Genomic DNA, 23,819 nt, shown 5'->3' on the forward strand with positions numbered 1-23,819 from the left:
AACAAAAATAGGATGTTCCAGCATAGCACAAACAGCTAAGGAGTAGGGTGGGGGCTGCTGAGAACACACAGAATAGATTCAGACCAGCTCTGCCATTTAAGTGAGCCCCAGGAGAGAGTGAGCAGGTCTGTTTTGCCCACTATTCTGTTCCCAGTGCTTAATCCAGAGGCTGGTGTAGAGCTGTCCTCCATAGATGTCCATGAATGGAAAGCATGAATGCATAATGAGTGCAAGATGTAGCAAAGGGAGTATCATCAGATACAAAGGAGGAACTAAAAACTAACTTTGGAACCTGCTGATTATCTTATACATTTCATTGTGTATGTGAACTGTTTGTTGTTCCCAGACCACTGGATGAAACCCACGTATCTATTCCAGGCAAGAACTTGATGCCCAGAGTTGGCAGAACCAAAGAAACAGCAGCCCCTTACAGAACTCCACCATCACTAGGCCTGTTTCTGGCTGGACACCACTATTTTATATGTCTTTGGTTCCTTCTGGCAGAACTTGAGGGATAATGGCTGAACTTCTCACACATTTCCTTTTGACATGAGGTATTGATATGTCAGCCTTTCCCATCAATTCTTGCATTTGATCATTCATTCAACAAACATTTATAAAGCATGTACCAGGTACTGTGTTAAGCCCTGAAGACTTAGAGACAGTATTAAATGAGCACTTACTAAGTATCAGGCACAGTGTTAAGCCTATTACATAAATTATTGAATTTTCAGCTCTAAGGGTAGGTACATCATCTTATTTTACAGGTGAGGAAACTCAGATATAGGTGAATAAGACATGGTCAATGGCTTCAAGGGGGTAGACACTGTTCTGAGGCTTTTTCCGAAGTACCATGGGAACACAGCATATGTATGACCCAAGATGTTGTCCCAAATCACCTGTATTAGTTATGCATTACTGTATAACAATATTACTATCCAGTTGAGTTATCTCCAACTGGTGGCAACTCCATGTGTGTCAGGGTAGAACTGTGTTCATAGGGTTTTCAATGGCTGATTTTTGGAAGTAGATCATCAGGCCTTTCTTCTGAGGTGAACCTGGACCTCCAACGTTTTGGCTAGCCACTGAGCATGTTAGCTCTTTGTATCACCCAGGGGATCCTACCCAGGCAGCAGGATAAAACAACACACTTTATTATCTCACGGTTCATATGGGTCAGAAGTTCAGGCACAGCTTAGCTGGGTCCTCTGCTTTAGGATCTCATCTGAAAGCTGAAATCAAGGTGTCAGGCCAGAGCTGGGATGTCATCTGAAGGCTTAACTGGGGAAGGATACACTTCTAAGCTCATGTAGTTGTTGACAGCATTCAGCTCTTTGTAGACCGTCAGGCTGAGGCCTCAGTTTCTTGCTGGCTATCAGCCATTGGCTGCCCTCAATTCCTTGCCACATCACGCTCTCTATAGGGCAGCTCACAATAGGCAGCGTGCTTCTTCAAAGTCAACAAAGAAGAGGGTCTCCTAGCAACAAGGTGCTGAATCTTATGTAGTATAATTCAGAAGTGACATCCTACAACCTACCACCTTTCCCATATGATATTAGTTAAAAGAAAGTCACAGGTCCAGCCACACTCAAGTGGAGGGGTTACACAAGGATATGAATACAAGAGATGGGGAACATGGGAGCCAGCTTAGAGTCTGTCTGCCACACTCTTCCCTGCTGCCCAGATTAGCTGCCTCTTCTATCTACCTGCAGAGCTACCAAGGCTGCCACACATGTCTGTACCTTCACCTAGACTGCAATGTAAACATCAACCCCCCCATCCAGAGTTGTGTAGTACACAACTTTTAAAACCTTGCCCGGCCTTGCCTAGTTCCAGCATAGTGTTTGTAACACTACACTGTAATTATCTGTTTACTTTTCTCTCTCCTTTCTATACTGCAAGCTTCTTGAACTCTGAGACTGAAACTTTCAGTTTTGTCTTCCCAGAATAACCAAAAACAAAACAAAACCCAGCGCCGTCGAGTCGATTCCAACTCACAGCGACCCTATAGGACCGAGTAGAACTGCCCCATAGAGTTTCCAAGGAGCGCCTGGTGGATTCAAACTGCCAACCCTTTGGTTAGCAGCCGTAGCATTTAACCACTACGCCACCAGGGTTTCCCTTCCCAGAATAGCAGGTGCCAAGTAAGTGTTTGTCAAACAAATGCACAAAAAGGAGCACAACTAGCTCATTTAGGGTAGCCAAGAGGAGTTGTGGGCAAGACTTCACAGTGAAGATACATATAAGCTCTTCCTTGTGACGTATCTATAGCTGGACACTGGATTTCCTTAAAGAGGCTTCAGGAAAATTTTCAACCAGATACAATAAAAATTTTTGTTTATTGTCCTTTGGCTTCCTACTGAATAATCTCCATGGAGATTTAAAAAAAAAAAAAAGCACCCTATAAAAACCAGTGTCCTTGTTCTCAATGTAGTAGTGGGAGGTAGCAAGTGGGGGTGTTTCCTATTTTCCTGGAGTTGGCAGTGAAGGCCTAAAGCAGAAAAAGAATGCTAAGTTCCCTGCAGTTGAAGTCGGGACAGCATCCAGCTTCAGGGCACATCTCTCTGCTTGCCAAGAGGTGCCATCTTGACAGTGCCAGTGTCATGCTCTCCCCCCCTCCATGACACCCCCCTCCAATGTCTTAGTCTGGGTTCTCTAGAGGAGTGAAACCAGTGAAGCATACATATAAATGTATATACAGATATTTACTTCAGGGAAATGGCTCATGCAATTATGAGGGTTGGCAAGTCCCCAGTCTGTGGGTCAGGATGGCAGGCTCAAGACTTCTGCAGGTTACATCCCAAGAACTGGAGATCAGGTGAAGAGAAGAGTGCAGGGTAGAAAGAGAGCAAGCATTGCCAGAATACCTATTCCCATACCACACTTCCAAGGAAACTCCCCTTTCAACTGATTGACCGATCACATCAGATCACATCATCGAAAGTAATTACATTATATTACATTATGAAAGAGTGATCAGCCCAGTGTCTGCCAAACCACAGGAAATCATAGCCTAGCCAAGCTGACACATAACATTAACCATCACAACTCACCACAACACCCTCCTAACCGCAACACTCTCCCACCACCCAAACTGAGCCCTTGAAATTCCCAGAGAGCTTTGAATTGAATATAAGATGCAAGTGGATAAAATTAAGTTTTATCAGCCAAAACTGGGCTGTTTTAATCTCTGCAAGTGACTGGAAAGCAATGGAATCTGAGCCCAGAGGTCATCAAAGAGGCTTACTTCTCATAAACTCAGCCACAATGTAGCACTGATTGGGGAAAAACCATGAAATTGTTTCATATTTATACCTCAACAAGTTGAGACTTCTCAAACTGGTTACACATTTTAAGATCATTATTAACCTCCTTTCAGGTTTTTTTCTTCATATAAAATCATTTCTGTTCCTTTAGAGTTTCCTTGTGGTTGCCATGTTTCAGGCCTTAAGTCATCCTCAGTGACTCTTCTGAGGATTGATAACGGTTAAGACCACACTCTGTCTCCTATGTCATATCCTAGGACAGCACAAAACCCAGGGCTCTCTCACTCAGACCTTGCTAATCAGCCAACTTGAAGCAAATGGAGAGCTTAGCATCAGCAGACACACATAAGGAAACCAATGATACGTGCAGCAATGGATGGGAATTAAACTACTTAAACGAAAAATGCTTACTTCAAAATGATCATTCTGTGGTTTTCTCTGTGGGGACTGAGTTGACTCTTCAAATCAGACTAATAAATCGGAAATCAAATGGTTGCCTGAACACCACATTCACCGCATGTCTTGGGGAGGAGCAGGCAGGGATGAGGGGTAGTTGAGCTTTGATGGAATTCACGTTATCTGTTCAGTCACTAGAGGCCTTTGGACCTGGTGTTCCTCCACGTCCCAAAGAACACTTTGACTCAGAACAAAGGCTCTCACCAGCAAAGTTTATGGCCTTCTGCCATACTGACCACAGCATAAATCACCTTCACACCATCTGAACATCAATTCGTTTCTGTTGCCCACCTCCCCTCACTCTGTCCCTGCAGGATGGAATAACTAGAAAGTTTCTTTTATGTTGCCTTTATTAAATGGGAGCTTTTTTGTGCTCTCAAATAGTTTTGAGGGCAGAAAAAACTCTTCAGAGGTTAATATTGCTTTTAAAAATTAATATTTAATTTATTAAAGTTACCAATTAAAAAATCTAGTTTTTCCTGAAGCTTTTAAATTCTGCATTGACTCTAACTGTTCTTTGTATAGTATATATAGTCTGACATTATGTTAAGGGCCTTTGAATAATATGTGATTCTATTTGTAAGCTTAGTTAATTTAATATCTTTAAGCATTTTAAATAGAATTTATAAACAAATGTACGCTATTTTTTAAAATATTACTTCGGTGTTCTGATTGAGCTAATGAAAACTTTCTGATACTCAAGTAACTTGTAGACCACTAAGAAAATAAACATATAAATAGGAATAACCTTAACTTAAAAAAAAAATTCAATATTGTATATAAGCTTGGTAAATTGTAACTTAAAAGTCACATATCTAAATCAATTACTCACCAAATTGGTTTATTCTAATATTAGGCCAAATTTTCTTAACATTTTAGGCATGTGAGATAACCAAATATGTGCTTCTCTTTTACACAAAATATTAAAATAATAATATGTACTCCTCAAGCGCATCAATAACCAAAATCAAACCAAACCCGCTGCCGTTGAGTTGATTCCAACTCATAGCCATCCTATAGGACAGAATAGAACTGTCCTATAAGGTTTCCAAGGAGCAGCTGGTGGATTCCAACTGCCGACCTTTTGGTTAGCATCTGTAGTTTTTAACTTCTGTGCCACCAGGGCTCCAAGCGAATCAATACCCAATCTAAATCTTCATGGGGTTGTTTGATGCTTACCCATTGTATTAGTTTCCTAGGGCTACAGTAACAAATTATCACAAACTGGGTGGGTTTAACCAAGAGAAGCATTATCTGTCATAGTTCTGGAGACCAGAAGTCTGAAATCAAAGTGTTGGCAAGGCTGTTCTCCCTCTGGAGGCTATAGCAGAGACTCCTTCCTTTCCTCTTCCAGTTTCTAGTGGCTGTTGGCTTTCCTTACCTACCTTGGCTTGTAGCCACATCACTCCAATCTCTGCTGCTATCTTCACATTGCCTTCTCCTCTGTGTGTCTTATCCTTTTCTGTCTCCTGTAAGAATATTTGTTATTGGTTTTAGAGTAATCTAGGATGATTTCAAGATGCTTAACTTATTTATACCTGCCAAGACCCTTTTTCCAAATAAGGTAACATCCATAGGTTCCAGGGATTTGAATGTAGACATATTTTTTGGGAAGCCACCATTCAACTCACTATACCCACTAAAAACCAAAAAAAAAAAAAACCCCAAAAAACAACCCCCTTGCCGTCGAGTCAATTTCAACTCATAGCAACCCTAGGATAGAGTAGAACTGCCCCATAGTGTTTCCAAGGAGCTTCTGGTGGATTCAAAATGCCAACCTTTTGGTTAGCAGCCATAACTCTTAACCATCACGCCTATGAACCATGATAATGCCCAGAGGTGGTGGCTGAGACACTGCCTTCATGGCAGCCATACTGCAGGGATATGCTTAGTTCTATTTGCAGCAGTGTCATCAATGCCCTTCAAATGGGGTAGTCTCATAGTCCACTGCTCTGAGTTCACATTCTACTTTACGGAATTTCACTGTCTCCTCCCAGAAGTCTGCATCACTCACCCTTCCCCCACCTGGACTACAAGTTTCACTAGATTGGGTTTTGCCTTTATTGACTCTTAGAACAAATGAATAGATTTTCTGTTTATCTATAAAGACATTTGGACTTGACAGAATCCTGCGTTCTTTCCATATCTTTCCAATCTGTTAGGATCACCAACTTTTGTTGCTGTCATGTTACTATCAACTAGGATGGGGAGGGTTGTGAGTAGACCAGGTCTGGGCTGGGAGGGAATGTGTATGAGACGTTCAGGTGGTTTGGAACTTGACAGCGAGGTCTTGGCTGTAGACATAAATTTGGAAGTTGTCAACATTAGATGGTATTTAGAGCCATGTGATTGGATGACATCACCAAGAGAGTGAGGGTAAATGGAAAAGAGAACTGGGCCAGTGAATGAGCCCTTCCACACTCAGAAGCCAGGGAGAAGGGGAAACCAGTATGATGGTTTATCTGTCAACTTGGTTAGGTTATACCAACCACTTGCCACTGAGTCAACTCGAACTCACTGTGACCTCATGTAAATTAGAGTAGAACTGTGCTCTGGAGGGTTTTTGATGGCTGATTTTTTGGAAGGAGATCATCAGGTCTTTATTCCAAGGTGCCTCTATGTGAACTTGATCCTCCAATCTTCTGGTTAGCAGCCAAATGCATTAACCATTTGTACCACCCAGGGACTCTGGCTAAGTTACTAAAAAAAACAAAGCCATTGCCATAGAGTCAATTCCAACTAATAGTGACCCAATAGGATAGACTAGGCTGTCTCATAGGGTTTCCAAGGCTGTAAATCTCTACGAAAACAGACTGCCACAACTTTTTCCCACAAAGTGGCTGATTCAAATCACCGACCTTTCGGTTAGCAGCTGACTTCTTAACCACTGCACCACTGGGGTTCCAACTCCCAGTTATTAATCAAACGCCAATCTAGGAGTTGCTAGGAAGGTATACTGTAGAAGTGGCTATCAGTTGACTTCAAAGTAAAGGAAATTATCCTACCTAATATGGGTGGGGAAACCCTGGTGGTGTAGTGGTTAAGTGGTATGGCTGCTAATCAAAAGGTCAGCAGTTTGAATCCGCCAGGCACTCCTTGGAAACCCTGTGGGGCAGTTCTGCTCTGTCCTGTAGGGGTGCTATGAGTCAGAATTGACTCGACGGCAGTGGGGTTTTTTGGGGGGGGAATATGGGTGGGCCTCAGTCAATCAGTTGGCAGGCTTTAAATGCAAAAATTGAGGTTTCCCAGAGAAGAAGAAATTCTGCCTCTAGACTGTTGTGTCTACCCCTGCTGAGTTTCCAGCTTGCCTGCCTGCCCTACAGGTTTTGGACACACATACACACAACGCATACATACACACACATACAGGTTTTGTTTCTCTGGAGAACCCTTACTAATACAACCAGCAAAAGAGTCCAAAAAAGGGCAACCAAAACAATGCGTTTTCCTGGAAGCCAAGAAAACAAGTAAAGGAGCTATATCCTCTATGGTTAACAGACACACTAGAGTTGTCTGCATTTCATTCTGTGGTAATGTCCTCTGTGTGATGACAATGAGCCACTTACTGGTCCAGGTTACACCTGCCACAACCCTCCCAATTGCCCCTAACGCTTCCTTTCTAGCTAAACATATTTTGCCTTTCTATACAGACTTCTGTAGGGGAATCAAATGGATTTTAGTAATGAAAAAATAATAAAGGAAATAAAAGTCAAGGATTATGTCTCAGGATTGCAATGATTAATTTTTTTAAGTGTGTAAATCATTCAAATAATCTACATGAAATGTGCATATCATATGCAAATAACCTTGTAGTTGTTGATTCTTGAGAAAATCTCATGTGGCCCCATAACAGTACTGAATTTTACGCCACAATTTGCAAATTGTACAAAAGCAATCCAGACTTAAAAAAAAATTTTATTTTTGCTGTTAAGAATATACATGGCAGAACATGTATCGATTCAACTGTTTCTACATATACAATTCAGTGAGATTGGTTACATTCTTCAAGATGTGCATCATTCACGTCTTCCTTTTCTGAGTTATTCCTCCCCCATTAACATAAACTCACTGCCCCCTAAGTTTCCTATCTAATCTTTCGAGTTGCTGTTGTCAATATGATTCCATATCAATAAATCTTAAAAGAGTACAATGACATTTTTTACTAGTTTTGCTAAACTAAGACTTCAAGGGATGTTTTTGGTTTAAGGCTTAAAGATTATCTCAGGTCAATAGTTTCAGGGGTTCATCAAACCTCCATGGCTCCAGAAAGTCTGGATTCCATGAGAATTTGAAATTTTGTTCTGTATTTCCCTCTTTTTGATCAGGATTCTTCTATAAAATCTTTGATCAAAATTTTCAGTAGAGTCATAGATATGTTGAGGGACTTGGCCTTTTGGAATTTCATTTTGGAATTACAGTATGGACAACCAGTGAGTATGCAGCCCCTTTCTTGCCCCATGAATATTTACTAGAAGAGCCTTAGTGACTACATGTAAGCTCTTGTTGAGCTCAGGGTCCATCTTCTTCCCCTTGGTACCTTTCTCAATGCTTAGTACATTGTCTGGTCCATAGCAGGTTCTCTAGAAAAGTTTTCTTACTGAATGAATGAATATGTGTATGCAGCATTAATGAATGACATGAACTAAAAAGACTTTCTTGGTCAGAAACTGAAACTCAGACAAGCATAAAAACTGTACTTAGAGGTTGCCTTTTATGTTGAATTTATTGTGTATTTTTGATTAGATCATTTTTTCTTTTTTTCCTGTAACAAAAACTCAGAGGTGTATGCTTTCCATCTAGGGACAGGCATGGTATTTTCCCCTTATTCAGAAAATAACTGGGCAGAGAGAGGGGATATGCACCCTTCTAATCAGAGTACTGCTGAGGATAGATGTTATTTTATTTTTGATGTACCCCTATTTTTTGTTTTTTTGTTTGTTTGTTTTGCTATCGTTTCAGGAATTGTGATTTTCCACATTATCAAAGTAAAATAAAAAATTCTCTGTGCGAAGGCAAGTAAACAGAGTTATCACCGAGCACACACAGGTGCACATAAGGAGCTGCAGCCACTGACCAAAGGGGCATAAAACAGAGTTACTCAGCAAACCAATCAAAAAGACCATTTCCATAAGCAGCGCCTTATTAGATGCATAATCTACCTACGGCCTCTTTCTGTGGGGGAAGCGGGGGAGATACAGATTCATTTTGTCAGCAGGTTCTAGTTTTTCATACCATTCTTAGCTGTCTCCAGAATTTTTTTTTTTCAGTACTCAGACAGCTATAAAATTGATTGGCTTCAAAGCCAAATAAAATAAAACACAGTAGCCTACTTTATCATTTAATACCAGCTATTTATTATGAGCAGTGCTGTGTTGGGATATCGACCCTGAGATTAAGGCTGGAGAAATATAGATTCTGATACTCTGCAGACACATAAAGCTCCCCAGCCATGGTGACAGATGATAATGAGCTTATACTCAGAGGCCATCTTTTATCTCAATGGATCCCAACAGCTATCATTTTTTAAAAAATAATGAATTGTACAAACAATGCAGGGAGCATTCACTTAGCAATTCTGCAGTGTGGCTTCCTCTGGCCCCAAGTACATTATCAGGCTGCCCAGAGGTCTGGCCATTGAGGACAAAAACTCCCCCAATTCATTTCTTTGTTGGTTGGTTGGATCATTTATTTTTTTTCTTTATGTCAACCTGGTGGTGCAGTGGTTAAGAGCTCAGCTGCTAACCAAAAGGTCAACAGTTCGAATCCACCAGCTGCTCCCTGGAAATCCTGTAGGGCAATTTTACTCTGTCCTATAGGGCACTATAAGTCAGAATCGACTTCACGGCAACAGGTTTTTTGGCTTATATCAACCTACCTGGTTGTGGTGGTATAAACAAAGTGCTTGGCTGCTAACCAAAAGATGGGAGGTTGGAGTCCACCCAAAGTCTCCTTGGAAGAAAGGCCTGATAATCTACTCCTGAAAAATCAGCCATTAAAAATCCTGTGGAGCACAGTTCTACTCTGACACACGTGGAGTCACCATGAGTTGGGATTAACTCTACAGCAACTGGCTTACCTGACCACAGGAGTTCTTCTCTCTGAATATTCCTTGTATTCATCATGTTCTTTCTTGTTTCTGTGTCTCCTTATCTTCAAGGGTTGTTTCCGAACTAAGTGTTTAAAGCGTTTAGCAGAATTCCTAGCACATAGTAGTAATCAATGTTACATACTTTTCCTTGGCTTCTTTTCTCTGAATTATGATAGCAGCTAAATTTACAGCCTACAGTTAAGTAATTAAACATACACTGAATTTGTTTCTTTTTATAGCACATAGCTTCAAGATATGGTTTGAAGCATATCTTGCTTCAGTCCATAGTTTTCAACCCTGGCTGCACATGACAATCTCCTCAGAGGTATCCATGGCTGAGCCCAAGCCCCAAGGATTTGGATTTTAGTTTATTGGGGGTATAGTCCAGACATTAGCTGACAAAATAATTCAGCTCTCTGTCTACACAGTAACTGCAGCCACCAGCTATAGAGCTTTGGCAGTAGAAAAATCCCAGAACCTTTCTGAAAGTCACACCTTAAATCTGTGCCTACCAGCCTCACCGAGTGGGCCCTACTACAGTCTTCTGATTCGCTCACGGTACCACTTTCCTGGACGGCTATTTCTTACCTTCTCCTCTCTTCCCAAACCTGCAACTCCTCCTGCATTTTCTTCACTCTCTGCTAATAATCTCATTCTCCCGGAAGATAGGAGAAAAAAAAAAAACTGAACACATGCCCTCCAACTCCCTGTATTTATACACTCCGCTTACTACGGATGGAATGTTCCTGTTCCTAGCAAAGATCAGACCCTCCACTTATACCCTGGATCCCATTCCTTCCAGAAATTGTCGTCTCTCTCCTGAATCATCACTTGTTCCCTCTCTACTGGGTCATTTCCATCAGCAACTAATATGCAGCAATTATTCCCATCTTTAAAGAATCCCTTCCTTGACCCCACACGCTGTTTCAGCTACTGTTGCATTTCTCTGATCCCTTTTCAGAAAGCAAACAAAAAACCAATCCTGAAAAACAGCCTACTCTAACTGTCTCCAACTCCTCTCCTTTCATTTCCTCTCGGACCCTTTCTAATCAGGCTCTCATCCCCACCAGTCCACTGCAATAGCTTTTGGCAGGATCACCAAATGCCTCCACAGGTCAAAACAATAGCCCATTCTCAAGCCTCAACTTGCAGCACTTAACAGAATTGAAGCACTTTCTTCACTTGGTCTCTGGGTCACCACTGGCTCTTGGTTGTCTTCCTACACTACTGGGTACTCCTTCTCAGTCTCCTTATATGGCTCCTCATTTCTCTGACCTCTAAACTTGAGATATCCAGAGAGGCCAGTTCTCGGGCCTGTTATTATCTCAATCTACACTCACTGTCTAACTGATCTTGTCTAGTTTCATCGTTTTGCATACCATTCATGAACTGGTGACTCCAAGATTTATCCCTCCAGCCTGGACCTCTCCCATGAGGTCCAAATTTGTTTACCTAGCTGCCTTCTCGACATCTCCGCCTGGTTGTCTCTCTGCAACTTCAATGTCACACATCTAAAACTAGGTTCCTAGTTCCCACTCATCCTCAGGTCTTCTGTGCCTATGATCTTCTCAATCTCAGTATAAAGCAATTCTACTTCTGTAGTAGTTCAGATCAAAAACCTTAAAGTCATCCGTAGGACACCTGTCTTGCTATCATATCCAATCCATCAGCAAATCCCACATTGTGTGTTTTTCAACATTATTATATTATTTGTATCCCTAACTTAAAATTGCTAAATAGCATTCCACCAATAACAAAACTACATACACACAGTGCCCAGTTCTGTTCTAAGTGTTTTACACGTAGCTTATTTAATCCCTACAACAACCTTTAAGACAGGTATAATTACTAGCCCCATTTTATAGGCAAAAAAACAAAGGCACAGAGGATCTTGCCTAAGATCACACAGCTAGTAAATGAAATAGCTGAGATATAAACCAAGGCTGTTTGGTTCTGGAGTCTATATAATTGACCACTATGCTTTATATTTACCTTGTGCTTGATTATTTACATAGTTTAGAAATTTCCAGTAAATTCAGTTGTTTTAACCATCTTTGTGTACAAAGTCTTTTTCCTAATTTAGAATCATTTACTTAGAATACATTCTCAAAAGCTGAATTACTCAAAGAACATGAACATCCTTAATCCCTAAAATGGATAAGCTATTACTAGTAAATATTGGCTCTTTGAATTCTGAAATTATATACAGTGATTAGGTAACTAATTTTTTTCCAAATGGAAAAGAATATCTAGAGGATAACTTGGATATCTAAATTTGATCTTTGATTTAGTCACTATGTATCATAAATACTCATTCAATCTTGTGGTCTTCAGTTTCCTTATTTGTAAAATTAAGATCACCCCCGCATTGTAACTTCTTCAAAAGAATGCTTAAGTCAGGCCCTTATTTCTATCAAAAGAAGAAACTTTAGCATTGTTGTCGTTGTTAATTGCTATTGAATTGGTACTGACTCACAGTGACCCTATGTACAACAGAATAAAACACTGCCCAGTCCTGCGCCATCCTCACAATTGTTACTACGTTTGAGCCCATTGTTGCAGCCACTGTGTCAATCCATCTTGTTGAAGGTCTTCATCTTTTTTGCTGACCCTCTATTTTACCAAGCATGATATCCTTCTCCATGGACTGGTCCTTCCTGATAACATGTCCAAAGTACGTGAGATGAAGTCTTCCCATCCTTCCTTCCAAGAACACGGAGGCTGTACTTCTTCCAAGACAGACTTGTTTTTTGTTCTAGCAGTCCATACTGCTGTTGTTGTTACGTGCTGTCTCAGTTCTGACTCAAAGCGACCTTGTATGTACAACAGAATGAAACACTGCCCAGTCCTGTGCCATCCTCACAATTATTGTTACGCTTCAGCCCATTGTTGCAGCCACTGTGTCAATCCATCTCGTTGAGCATCTTCTTTTTCTTTGACCCTCTACTTTACCAAGCATGATGTCCTTCTCCAGGGACTGTGATTCCTTCTGATAACATGTCCAAAGTATGTGAGACATAGTCTTGCCATCTTTGCTTCTAAGGAGGATTCTGGTTGTACTTCTTCTAAGACAGACTTGTTCACTCTTTTGGCAGTCCATGGATATTCAGTACTCTTCGCCAACACCACAATTCAAAGGCATCAGTTCTTCAGTCTTCCTTATTCATCATCCAGCTTTCATGTGCATATGAGGTGATTGAAAATACCATGGCTTGGGTCAGGAGCACCTTAGTCCTCAAAGTGACATCTTTGCTTTTCAACACTTTAAAGGGTCTTTTGCAGCACACTTGCCCAATGCAATATGTCGTTTGATTTCTTGACTGCTGCTTCCATGGGTGGAGCCCTGGTGGTGCAGTGGCTAAGAGCAATGGCTGCTAGTCAACAAGTAAAATGAAATCCTTGAAAACTTCAATATTTTCTCCATTATTATGATATTGCTTATTGGTCCAGTTGTGAGGATTTTTGCTTTCTTTATGTTGAGGTGTAATCCATACCGAAAACTGTAGTCTTTGATCTTCATCAGTAAGTGCTTCAAGTCCTCTTCACTTTCAGCAAGCAAGGTTGTGTCATCTGCATATCACAGGTTGTTAATGAGTCTTCCACCAATCCTGACCCATGTTCTTTTTCATACAGTCCAGCTTCTTGGATTATTTGCTAAGCATACAGACTAAATTAGTATGGTGAATGTATACAATCCTGACACATGACTTCCCTGATTTTAAACCACACCACTTGTTCTGTTCGAACAACTGCCTGTTGGTCTCTGTACAGGTTCCACATAAGCATGGCTCTGTGTTCTTGAATTCCCATTCCTTGGAATGTTATCCATAATTTGTTATGATACACACAGTCAAAAGCTTTTGCATAGTCAATAAAACACAGGTAAACATGCTTCTGATATTCTCTGCTTTCAGCCAAGACCTATCTGACTTCAGCAATGATATCCTTCATTCTAGGTCCTCCTCTGAATTCAGCTTGAATTTCTGGTAGTTCCCTGTCAATGTACTGCTGCAATTGTTTTTGAATTATCTTCAGCAAAATTTTACTTGCGTGTGATATTAATGATATCGTTCGATAATTTATGCACTACGCTGGGTAACTTTTCTTTGGAATGGGCACAAATATGGATCTCTTCCAGTCAGTTGGCCAGGTAGTTGTCTTCCAAAAGTCGTGGCATAGGTGAGTGAGTGCCCCCAGAGCTGCATCCATTTGTTGAAACATCTCAATTGGTATTCCATCAATTCCTGGAGCCTTGTTCTTCACCAATGCCTTCAGTGCAGCTTGGACTTCTTCCTTCAGAACCATAGGTTCTTGATCATACGCTACCTCCTGAAATAGTTGAACATCGACCAATTCTTTTTGGTACAGTGACTCCGTGTATTCCTTCCATCTTCTTTTGATGCTTCCTGTCACTCAATATTTTATGCATAGAATCCTTCGAAATTTCAACTTGAGGCTTGAATTTTTTCTTCAGTTCTTTTGGCTTGAGAAATATTGAGCATGTTCTTCCCTTTCAGTTTTCTAACTCCAGGTCTTTGCACATTTCATTATAACACTTTACTTTGTCTTCTTGAGCTGCCCTTTGAAATTTTCTGTTCAGGTCTTTTACTTCACCATTTCTTCCATTTGCAGTAGCTACTCTATGCTCAAGAGCAAGTATCAGAGTCTCTTCAGACATCCATTTTGGTCTTTTCTTTCTTTCCTGTCTGTTTAATGATCTGTTGCTTTTTTCATGTATGATGTCCCCCTGCAACTTGTCTTCGGTCATTAGTGTTCAGTGTGTCAAATCTCTTCTTGAGATGGTCTCCAAATTCATTTGGAATATACTCAAGGTTGTACTTTGGTTCTTGTGGACTTGTTTTAATTTTCTTCAGCTTCAACTTGAACTTGCATATGAGCCATTGATGGTCTGTTCTGCAGTCGGCCCCAGCCTTATTCTGACAGATGATATTGCACTTCTCTATCGTCTTTTTCCACAAATGTAGTGGCTTTGATTGCTATGTTTTCCATCCAATGAGGTCCAAGTGCACAGTTGCCATTTACATTTTTGAAAAAAGGTATTTGCCATGAAGAAGTCCTTGGTCTTGCAAAATTATATCATGTGATCTCTGGCTTCATTTCTATCACCAATGTCATATTTTCCAACTACAGATACTTCTTCTTTGTTTCTAACTTTCACATTCCAATCACCTTTAATTATCAGTGCATATTGATTGCATGTTTGATCAATTTCAGACTGCAGAAGTTGGTAGAAATCTTCAATTTCTCATCTTTGGCATTAGTGGTTGGTGCATAAATTTGAATAATAGTCTATTAACTGGTCTCCCTTGTAGGCATATGGATATCATCCTATCACTGACAGCATTGTAATTCAGGATAGATCTTGAAATGTTCTTTTCGATGATGAATGTGATGCCGTTCATATTCAATTTGTCATTCCTAGCATAGTAGACCATATGATTAGCTGATTTGAAATGGCCAAAGCCAGTCCATTTCAGTTCACTAATGCCTAGCATATGCATTTTTGTGAGTTTGTTTCATTTCTTGTGACTTCCAATTTTCCTAGATTCATATGTGTACATTCCACATTCTAAGTGTTAATGGATGTTTGCAGCTGTTTCTTCTCATTTTCAGTCATGCCACATCAACAAGTGAAGGTTGCAAAAGCTTGACTCCATCCATGTCATTAAGGTCGACTCTACTAGGAGGCAGCTCTCCCCCCTGTAGTCTTTCGAGTGACTTCCAACCTGAGGGGCTCATCTTCCGGCACTACATCAGACAATGTTCTGTTGCTATTCATAAGGGTTTCACTGGCCAAGTCATCCAGAAGTAGACCACCGGGTCCTTCTTCCTAGTCTGTCTTAGTCTAGAAGCTCTGCTGAAACCTGTCCAGCATGGGTGACGTGGCTTGCATGTTGTCGTGATGCTGGAAGCTATGCCACTGGCATTTCAAATACTATCAGGGTCACCCATACATAAGGTTGCCATAAGTCAGAGCTGACTTGGACTGCCAGAAGAATGAACAAATCTGTCTTAGAAGTAGTACAGCCAGAACCAACTCAACAGCACCCAACAACAATAATAATCTCAACTTTGATATTATTATCAAATCTCAATAATGATATCAGATCTCAATAATCAATAGCCAATGATAAACTAGTGAATTTTGCTCTTATATTCTTTTCTGTTTTATTTCCATTCAGCCTTCAGAAGGTCTCTATTACTATACAGTGAAACCCATAAATTCTAAATACCAACACTATTTTTAAAAGAGAATCTCCCTTTCTTTAGAACCAGTTATGTTATCTTCACCCTCAGTCAAGAAAAGCTATTCGGGCTGGTATCATAAGGAGGGGAAAGTTCCAGAAGCCAAGAAGATACCTCACACCTTCCTTTTTTTTCTTTTTCCATGTGCTCAATTGTGTCTGGCAGTAGCTGTATGGCTGACCTCTTTTATACTCTTCTCTGCTTTTGCTGCCTCGCATAGTTCTTAAGAGATAACTTATATAATATTATATTACAGGGACACTGTATTAGTATTTCAGGAGCCCTGGTTGAGCAGTGGTTAAGAGCTGGGCTGCTAACCCAAAGGTCGGCAGTTAGAATCCACCAGCCACTCCTTGGATACCCTATGGGGAAGTTCTATTCTGCCCTATGGGTTGCTATGAGTTGGCACTGACTCAGTGGGAATGGATTTTTTTTGCGTATTAGTATTTTGGAGCCCTGGTGGTGCAATGGTTAAGCGTTTGGCTGCTAACCAAAAGGTCAGCAGTTCAAATCCACCAGCCATGCCTTGGAAATCTTATGAGACAGTTCTACTCTGTCCTATATGGTCGCTGAGTCAGAATCGACTCAATGGCAACAGGTTCGGTGTGTTGGTTTTCTGTGTCTCAGGGCCTGGAAGCCTGTAAATTATTTCCCAGAATACCAAGCCAGTAAATATTCCAGATAGATTCTGTCAATGACAGACAATTATGAGAGATAAGGACAGGAGAAGGAAAGAAGCCATTATTCTTTCTCTAGTAGCAGATTGGAGATTTTGCATTGGCCTCTGGGTGTCACTTTACAAATCATTGACCTCAGGACAGTTTCCAGAAATTCCTGACTTGTGTGGCAATAATTCCCTGAGGGTTAGCTGCAAACCTGAGAGCTAACTGTGGGCTTCCCTTTGCTTTTGCTCCTCCAGCTATTCTGTTTTTATAAGTATCTAAGTGCCTATTCTAAATTCTCTCCTACTTGAAATACCCCAAACAGTTTGTTTTCCTCACTGAAGCCTGACTGGTAGACTCTATCTCTTAGATTTATATAAACTCTGGCGAGGCTATCCCCTAAATAAGAACAAAGCATGTCTACTTCAGATTATCACTACTAGATCTCCCACTCACAAATTCTAAATTGATTTTAACCCCCATTACAGCCCCTTTACGTCATTTTCTTTTCTGTCCCCAGATCTTGGAGAATTCTATATCAAGAATCATGCTACACAGGCCAGGTCTAAAAATATACCACCAATATCACCAATGTCCCCATGTGATCCCTCCAGCATGGCTATATCCATACATATCCATCCTTTATGCTTTTAGCTTCCCCACATTTTATTTCCCTTGGATTCTTTGTGTATATGTTTGATTTCTGACAGTTTTTTATTTTTTGGGGGTCATCATCCACCATCAGTTCCCCCAGCACTCAGGAAATGTTCAAAAGATGCTGGTTAAAGTAAATGTAAAAAAAAAATGTGTGTTTTCTATTTGCCTTGATGGAGTAAACAGCAGATCACTCATTTCGAATTTAAGTTCACTCCTGGCAAATATAAACAGATAAACATAAACAGATCATCAAGCCTCTCAGGTTGTCCATATAGGGTAGCAGTTCTACTTAATTCCAGAAATCTCTTCTCCCCTGTATTGATGCTGGATTTACTATTATACATTCCACACCTGCCTAAATCTCAAAAATTTTAGATGGTCCATAGTACGAAAGGACGCCCTGGGTGGTGTAAAATGTTGGAGACTCCAGTCTACCCAGAGGTACTGAAGAAGAAAGGCCTGGCAATCTACTTTCAAAAATCAGCCACTGAAAACCCGATGGAGCACAGTTCTAACCTAACACATTAGGTCACAGCGAATCTGGGTCAACTCACCAGCAACTGGTTAACTGGTCTTTAAAAATGAAGTGCTCCTGCCCCAAATCAGCTACATCACAATCTTAAGTTTTCATTTCACTTCAAAAAAGTTTCCTATGTGATTCTTATGCAAACTAAAGCTCCAGAATAACTGTAATAAATGAAAAATTTTTTAAAAGCTACTTTTCTTTGAAATCACTATGCAAGGAGTAAAACCCAAAGAATGCCAAGACAGCGTTTTTTCCAGGATTCACAACGTGTAGGATCACAGAATTTTGGAGGTAGAAAGGCCCTTAAAGTCCACTGAATTTAAGCTCTGCATTTAGGATATCAGCAATCATATCTAGAGCTTCATAGGCAGTTTAGATCAGAAAAGGAATCGGAGCCAAGACATTCTGAATTCCAATCTAGTGCTTTCTTTCACATGGTTGGTTGATGTGTATACTTGTATGGGTGGTGCACTGTACACGTCTATTTTCTGGCCATAAAGTTCTAACAAAATTAAGGTACTAGATAATTTTTGGCATATGCAAGTGTTGTAAGGAAGGGTGTCATTTTCTAGTATGCGTAATGATGTTATATGGGCTTGTGGCAGGCAGTCCTCTTTTTTTTTTTATCAATATATCTTACTATTAACGCAGAATGTGCAGGCTTTAATCTCAAACACCAAAATAGAACAGATGCATTTTATGGGAATTCGAATTATGCACACTTGAAATTGCTGATCTAGAAAAATATTATATAGTCTTGCTGCTTAAAACTGCAACTCTCAAAAGTTGGCAAGAGCTGCGAATCTCCAAGCTGGCTGGCCCGGTGATTTGTAAACCATGTTCATGCATTGGCATGCAGAGGCGTTGCATTAAGTAGTATGGTGTGACCCACACTCTTCCTGATGGGAGTTTCCTCAAGTGATTTCAGTGACCATTGTGCTATTGTTTGTGCTATGAACTTCAGAAGTTACAGATGATAAAACCACTCTGAACCCCAAACAACTGCCATTCATAGTTTACCATCTGTTAATTTAGAAGAGAGCACATTCTAAAAAGCACTGGAGAGAATGCTGTAAAAATGAAATATAGCATTAAAGCCAAACACACACACACACACACACGCACGCACAGTACCAGTGTCTTCCATCTAACATTTATTCCTCTGTGAAAGCAAGTCTTAAGTTATGAGTATTTTAAATTATGTGATATGTTCAGGAATGCATCCCTCACACAAAATGCAGCTTCTGTTACTTTAAAAATTACTTCCTTAAATGGGTCTAACTCGAATTCTTATGCCTGAAAGACAATGTATAAAATTGGAAGAGCAGGCCCTCAGGGTTTCCCAGTTTAATATCACATTTAGTACTCCATGAAGTAGATATAATTCTCTGGCAAACCTCCCAGAAGTCAGATCAGGTTTTGTGTGTTTGTAATTCTTTTAGTATACGGTGAGCTGTATCATCATGTAGAACAATGCTTTGATTATTTTTACTCCAGGCTCTAAAAGGCTTTGAGTTTGTGGCTAAGTAATGTCCACAGGTATCTTTCCAGGGCTTACCTCCATGATGCCTTCAACCAATTATAAAAAAAAATCAAATCAAACCAGTTGCCACCAAGTCGATTCTGACTCATGACAATGTCATGTGGGCAGAGTAGAACTGCTCCATAGGGTTTTCAGGGCTGTGACCTTTTGGAAGCAGATTGCCAGATCTTTCTTCTGGGGTACCTCAGTTAGTAGTCAAGTGCTTAACTGTTTGTGCCACCCAGGGCCAAGTAATTTAGAGGACAAATGAATGAATAAGCACAAAAGACTCATGACAGGAACGAGATTGCAAACACAGGGCATGACATTTGGGGTGTGGTGCAGCATCAGATGAGCCCAGCCACACCTTCTGTGCCCTGATGCTGTTGCTATTGACTCTGGCCAGTCCTGGGTCATCCAGCCCTGAACTGAGCATGGGCTTAGGGTACCCACAAAGCAGGGCAGGAACATTTTAAAACTTGACATTTAGTATATATAAAAAGCATCAAAGTAATAATGATCATAGGGAAAGTAAGACCTTTGTTGGATGCTTATATTTATTCTATGATTTAGTTTTGTTTTTATTTGGAATTATACAAATAGAGGCAGAATGTTACTGTATTCATTTCAGTACCTACAGCTTTTAAAGGTAGCAATCTGGTCCCAAGGCTATCACCTACTTTTTTTTTTTAATTCACCAAGAAATTCCAACAATTTACTTTCAATATTTTCTTTCTTTCCAAGTTGGCAGTCTTCATGAAGGATGAAATTCTCTCACCAATACAGATTTATTGGAACTCTTTGGACAGTACAGCAAATTGAAGAAAAAATTAAATCCTGTTTCACTAGGGAGTAGCCCATGCTTTGGGTCATGGGCTGGCTCGAAAATGTCTAGATCAAATTTTGAGTATCATTACCATCTTCATGACCTGCAGATAAGTTTGGGATTCTCAGGTTTGAAGAAGAACATTCTTCCTTCATTTTTGTCCAACCAAGAGGTGGGTTGGCTGAGTATTCACAGTGAGCCAAGTGGCCTCTGCCACTTGGCATTTGCAAATACACATGTCTTCTGTGCTCTTGCACCATGGCTAAGATATGTGTGTCTGTAAAAACAAATGCTATGTATTTCCACTTGATTCCGTACTTTGGATCCCCTCCAGACACCAGTCTGAATATGACACTCTGCTGCAGGGTACTAAAAATGGTGCTTCCCTCAAAATAAAACCTTTAAAGATCCCTTAGTAGCTATTCAGGGACTGGAATTCAATTTCAATTCTCCACCCTTTGGCCAGCTGTAGATTCAAACTGCTCACATAAAACATTCCAAGTATGTACTCCATGGCATGTTTCATTTTTCTTCTACAATAGAACCTGCTACAGTTACCCAAAACTATATTTTCACTAAGAAAACACACAAAGCAATAATGCACGTCAACAAGAGAGAACAGATGCTTATTTTATAACTGTCTTTGAGATAAACTTCACAAAGACCCACTTACTACACAGTTTGTGAAATACACATCTTGAAATCATAATACTCCCTATTTTAAGATATTAAATCTAAAAGCATGACTTCTCAAATTCTTTATTATTACAAGTAGTTCCTGCACATAAGGTTACATCACAACAGCAACCCCCCCCTCAAAAAAAAAGTAAACTTCTTTTGCAACTACATGTTGTTATTAGGTGCCATCTAGTTGTTTCTGACTCAAAGCTACCCTATGTAAAACAAAACGTTACACTGCCCAGTCCTGTGCCAACCTCACAGTTGTTGCTATGTTTCAGCCCATTGTTGCAGCCAGTGTGTCATTCCAGCTGTTTGAGGGTCTTCCTCTTTTTCACTGACCCAGTACTTTACCAAGCATGATGTCCTTCATCAGGGACTGGTCCATCCTGATAACCTTTCTAAAGTAAGTGAGATGAACTCTCGCCATCCTTGCTTCTAAGGGGCATTCTGGCTGTACTTCTTCCAAGATAGATATGTTCATTCTTCTGGCAGTCCACTGCATATTCTGTATTCTTGACCAACACCATAATTCAAATGCATCAATTATTCAGTCTTCCTTATTCATTGCCAGGCTTTCGCATGCATATAAAGGCAACTGAAAATACCACGGCTTGGGTCAGGTGCACCTTAGTCCTCAAAGTGACATCGTTGCTTTTTAACACTTCAAAGAGGTCTTTTGCAGCAGATTTACCCAAAGCAATAACATTGGTTGATTTCTTGACTGCTGCTTCCCTAGGTGTCGACTGTGGGTTCAAATAAAATACTTGACAACTTCAATATTTTCTCCATTATTATGATGTTGCTTATTGGTCCAGTTGCAAGGATTTTTGCTTTCTTTACGTTGAAGTAAAATCCATATGGAAGGCTGTGGTCTTTGATCTTCGTCAGTAAGTGCTTCAAATTCTCTTCACTTTCAGCAAGCAGGCTGTGTCATCTGCATAACGCAGGTTGTTAATGAGTCCTCTTCCAATCCTGATGCCATATTCTTCTTCATATAGTCCAGTCTCTCTGATTATTTGCTCAGCATACAGATTGAATAAGTATGGTGAAAGGATACAACCCTGACACACGGCTTTCCTGATTTTAAACCATGCAGCATCCCCTTGTGTTGTCTGAACAACTGCCTCTTCATCTTTGTTATGTATGAGCACAATTAAGTGTTCTGGAATTCTCATTCTTTGCAAAATTACCCATAATTTTTTATGATTCACACAGGTGAATGCCTTTGTATGGTCAATAAGACACAGGTAAACATCTTTCTGGTATTCTCTGCTTTCAGCCAAGATCCATCTGGCTTCAGCAATGATGTCCCTCATTGCATGTCCTCTTCTAAATCCAGCTTGAATTTCTGACAGTTCCTTGTCCATGTACTGCTGGAACTGTTTTTGAATTATCTTTGGCAAAATTTTACTTAATTGTGATATTAAAGATATTGTACGATAATTTCTGCATTCTGCTAGATCACCTTTCTTTGGGATAGGCAGGTATATGAATCTCTTCCAGTTGGTTAGCCAGGTAGCTGTTTTCTAAAAGTCTTGGCATAGATGAGGGAGTGCTTCCAGTGGTGCATTTGTTTGTTGAAACATCTCAACTGGTCTTCCATCAATTCCTGGAGCCTTGTTTTTCGCCAGTGCCTTCAGAGCAGCCTGAACCTCTTCCTTCACTACCATCAGTTCTTGATCATATGCTGCCTCCTGAAATGGCTGAATGTTGACCAATTCTTTTTGGTACAGTGACTTTGTGTAATTCAATTCCATCTTCTTTTGATGCTTCCTGCATCATTCAATATCTTCCCCGTAGAATCCTTCAATAGGGCAACTTCAGGATTGATTTTTTCCTTCAGTTCTTTCAGCTTGAGCAATGCTGAGCATATTCCTCCCTTTCGGTTTTTTAACTCCAGGTCTTTGCACATTTCATTACAATACATTACTTTGTCTTCTCGAGTTACCCTTTGAAGTCTTCCATTCGGCTCTTTTATCATTTCTTCAGTTCACTTGAGCTACTCTATGTTCAAGAGCATGTTTCAGAGTCTCTTCTGACATCCACTTTGGTCTTTTTTTTCCCTGTAGCTTGCTGAAAACCTCATGGACAGCAGGAAACTACATAAATACTTCAATACGTGCCTTGAAGTTATTATTTTAAAATTAGAATATACTTTAAATGCTTTACCTAGAAAATTCTTCATCAGTGGCCTAAATATGAAACATTGTTATTATTAGTTTTTATCTTACTGACTTACTTTTCATGTTACCTATTTAGGTCCTTGAAGAGAAAAATTCAAAATACAACCCACACCAAAATTCAGTCCATGAGTAAAACAAATGCTTTAAGCGTATTTGATAGCCTTGGGTAAAATATGAAATGTGAAAAATTATTCCATCTACTAAATCCGACAAGTCTCTAGTAGTTGAGAGGTAACTGAAAATAAAGACTGGGGCCGGGCACATGTGTGGTTCTATATGGAAGGGATTCAGCCCACTCATTGATGTACTTTTTACTCCGATGTATAAAAGTGTCTGTTTTCAAATGAATCAACTCTTTCTCTTTTCTTTTAAAGCACAACAGGTCATTTCTACATCTACAGTCTAGAACTGGAAAGTCTAGGTGGCCAGTGACTTTATTTCACCATTACTTCCCTTGGAGGAGTCCTTGGGTGGTGCAAATGATTAACGTCCTCAGCTGCTAGCCAAAAGGATGGAGGTTTGAATCCACCTAGATGTGCTTGAAGAAAGGCCTAGTGACCTACTTCCAAAAAGTCAGCCACGGAAAACCCGATGGAGCACAGTTCTGCTGACACACATGCAGTCACCATGAGGTGGAATCGGCTCAACAGCAACTGGTTTGGGTTTTCTTTTTTCTCCTTGGTGT

General features: G+C 40.2%; 1 protein-coding gene across 1 annotated transcript in view; it reads right to left on the bottom strand.

Annotated features, from left to right (window-relative positions):
* Positions 1 to 19,089: 19,089 nt before the first annotated feature.
* Positions 19,090 to 23,819, bottom strand: part of LPAR3 (lysophosphatidic acid receptor 3) — a 94,849-nt gene continuing 90,119 nt past the window's right edge. The window contains exon 4 of the transcript XR_007516685.1: positions 19,090 to 23,819. The gene's annotated coding sequence lies outside the window, so the exon portion shown is untranslated.

This window comes from Elephas maximus, chromosome 3 (assembly GCF_024166365.1).
Source record: "Elephas maximus indicus isolate mEleMax1 chromosome 3, mEleMax1 primary haplotype, whole genome shotgun sequence".
Classification (NCBI taxonomy): Eukaryota; Metazoa; Chordata; class Mammalia; order Proboscidea; family Elephantidae; genus Elephas; species Elephas maximus.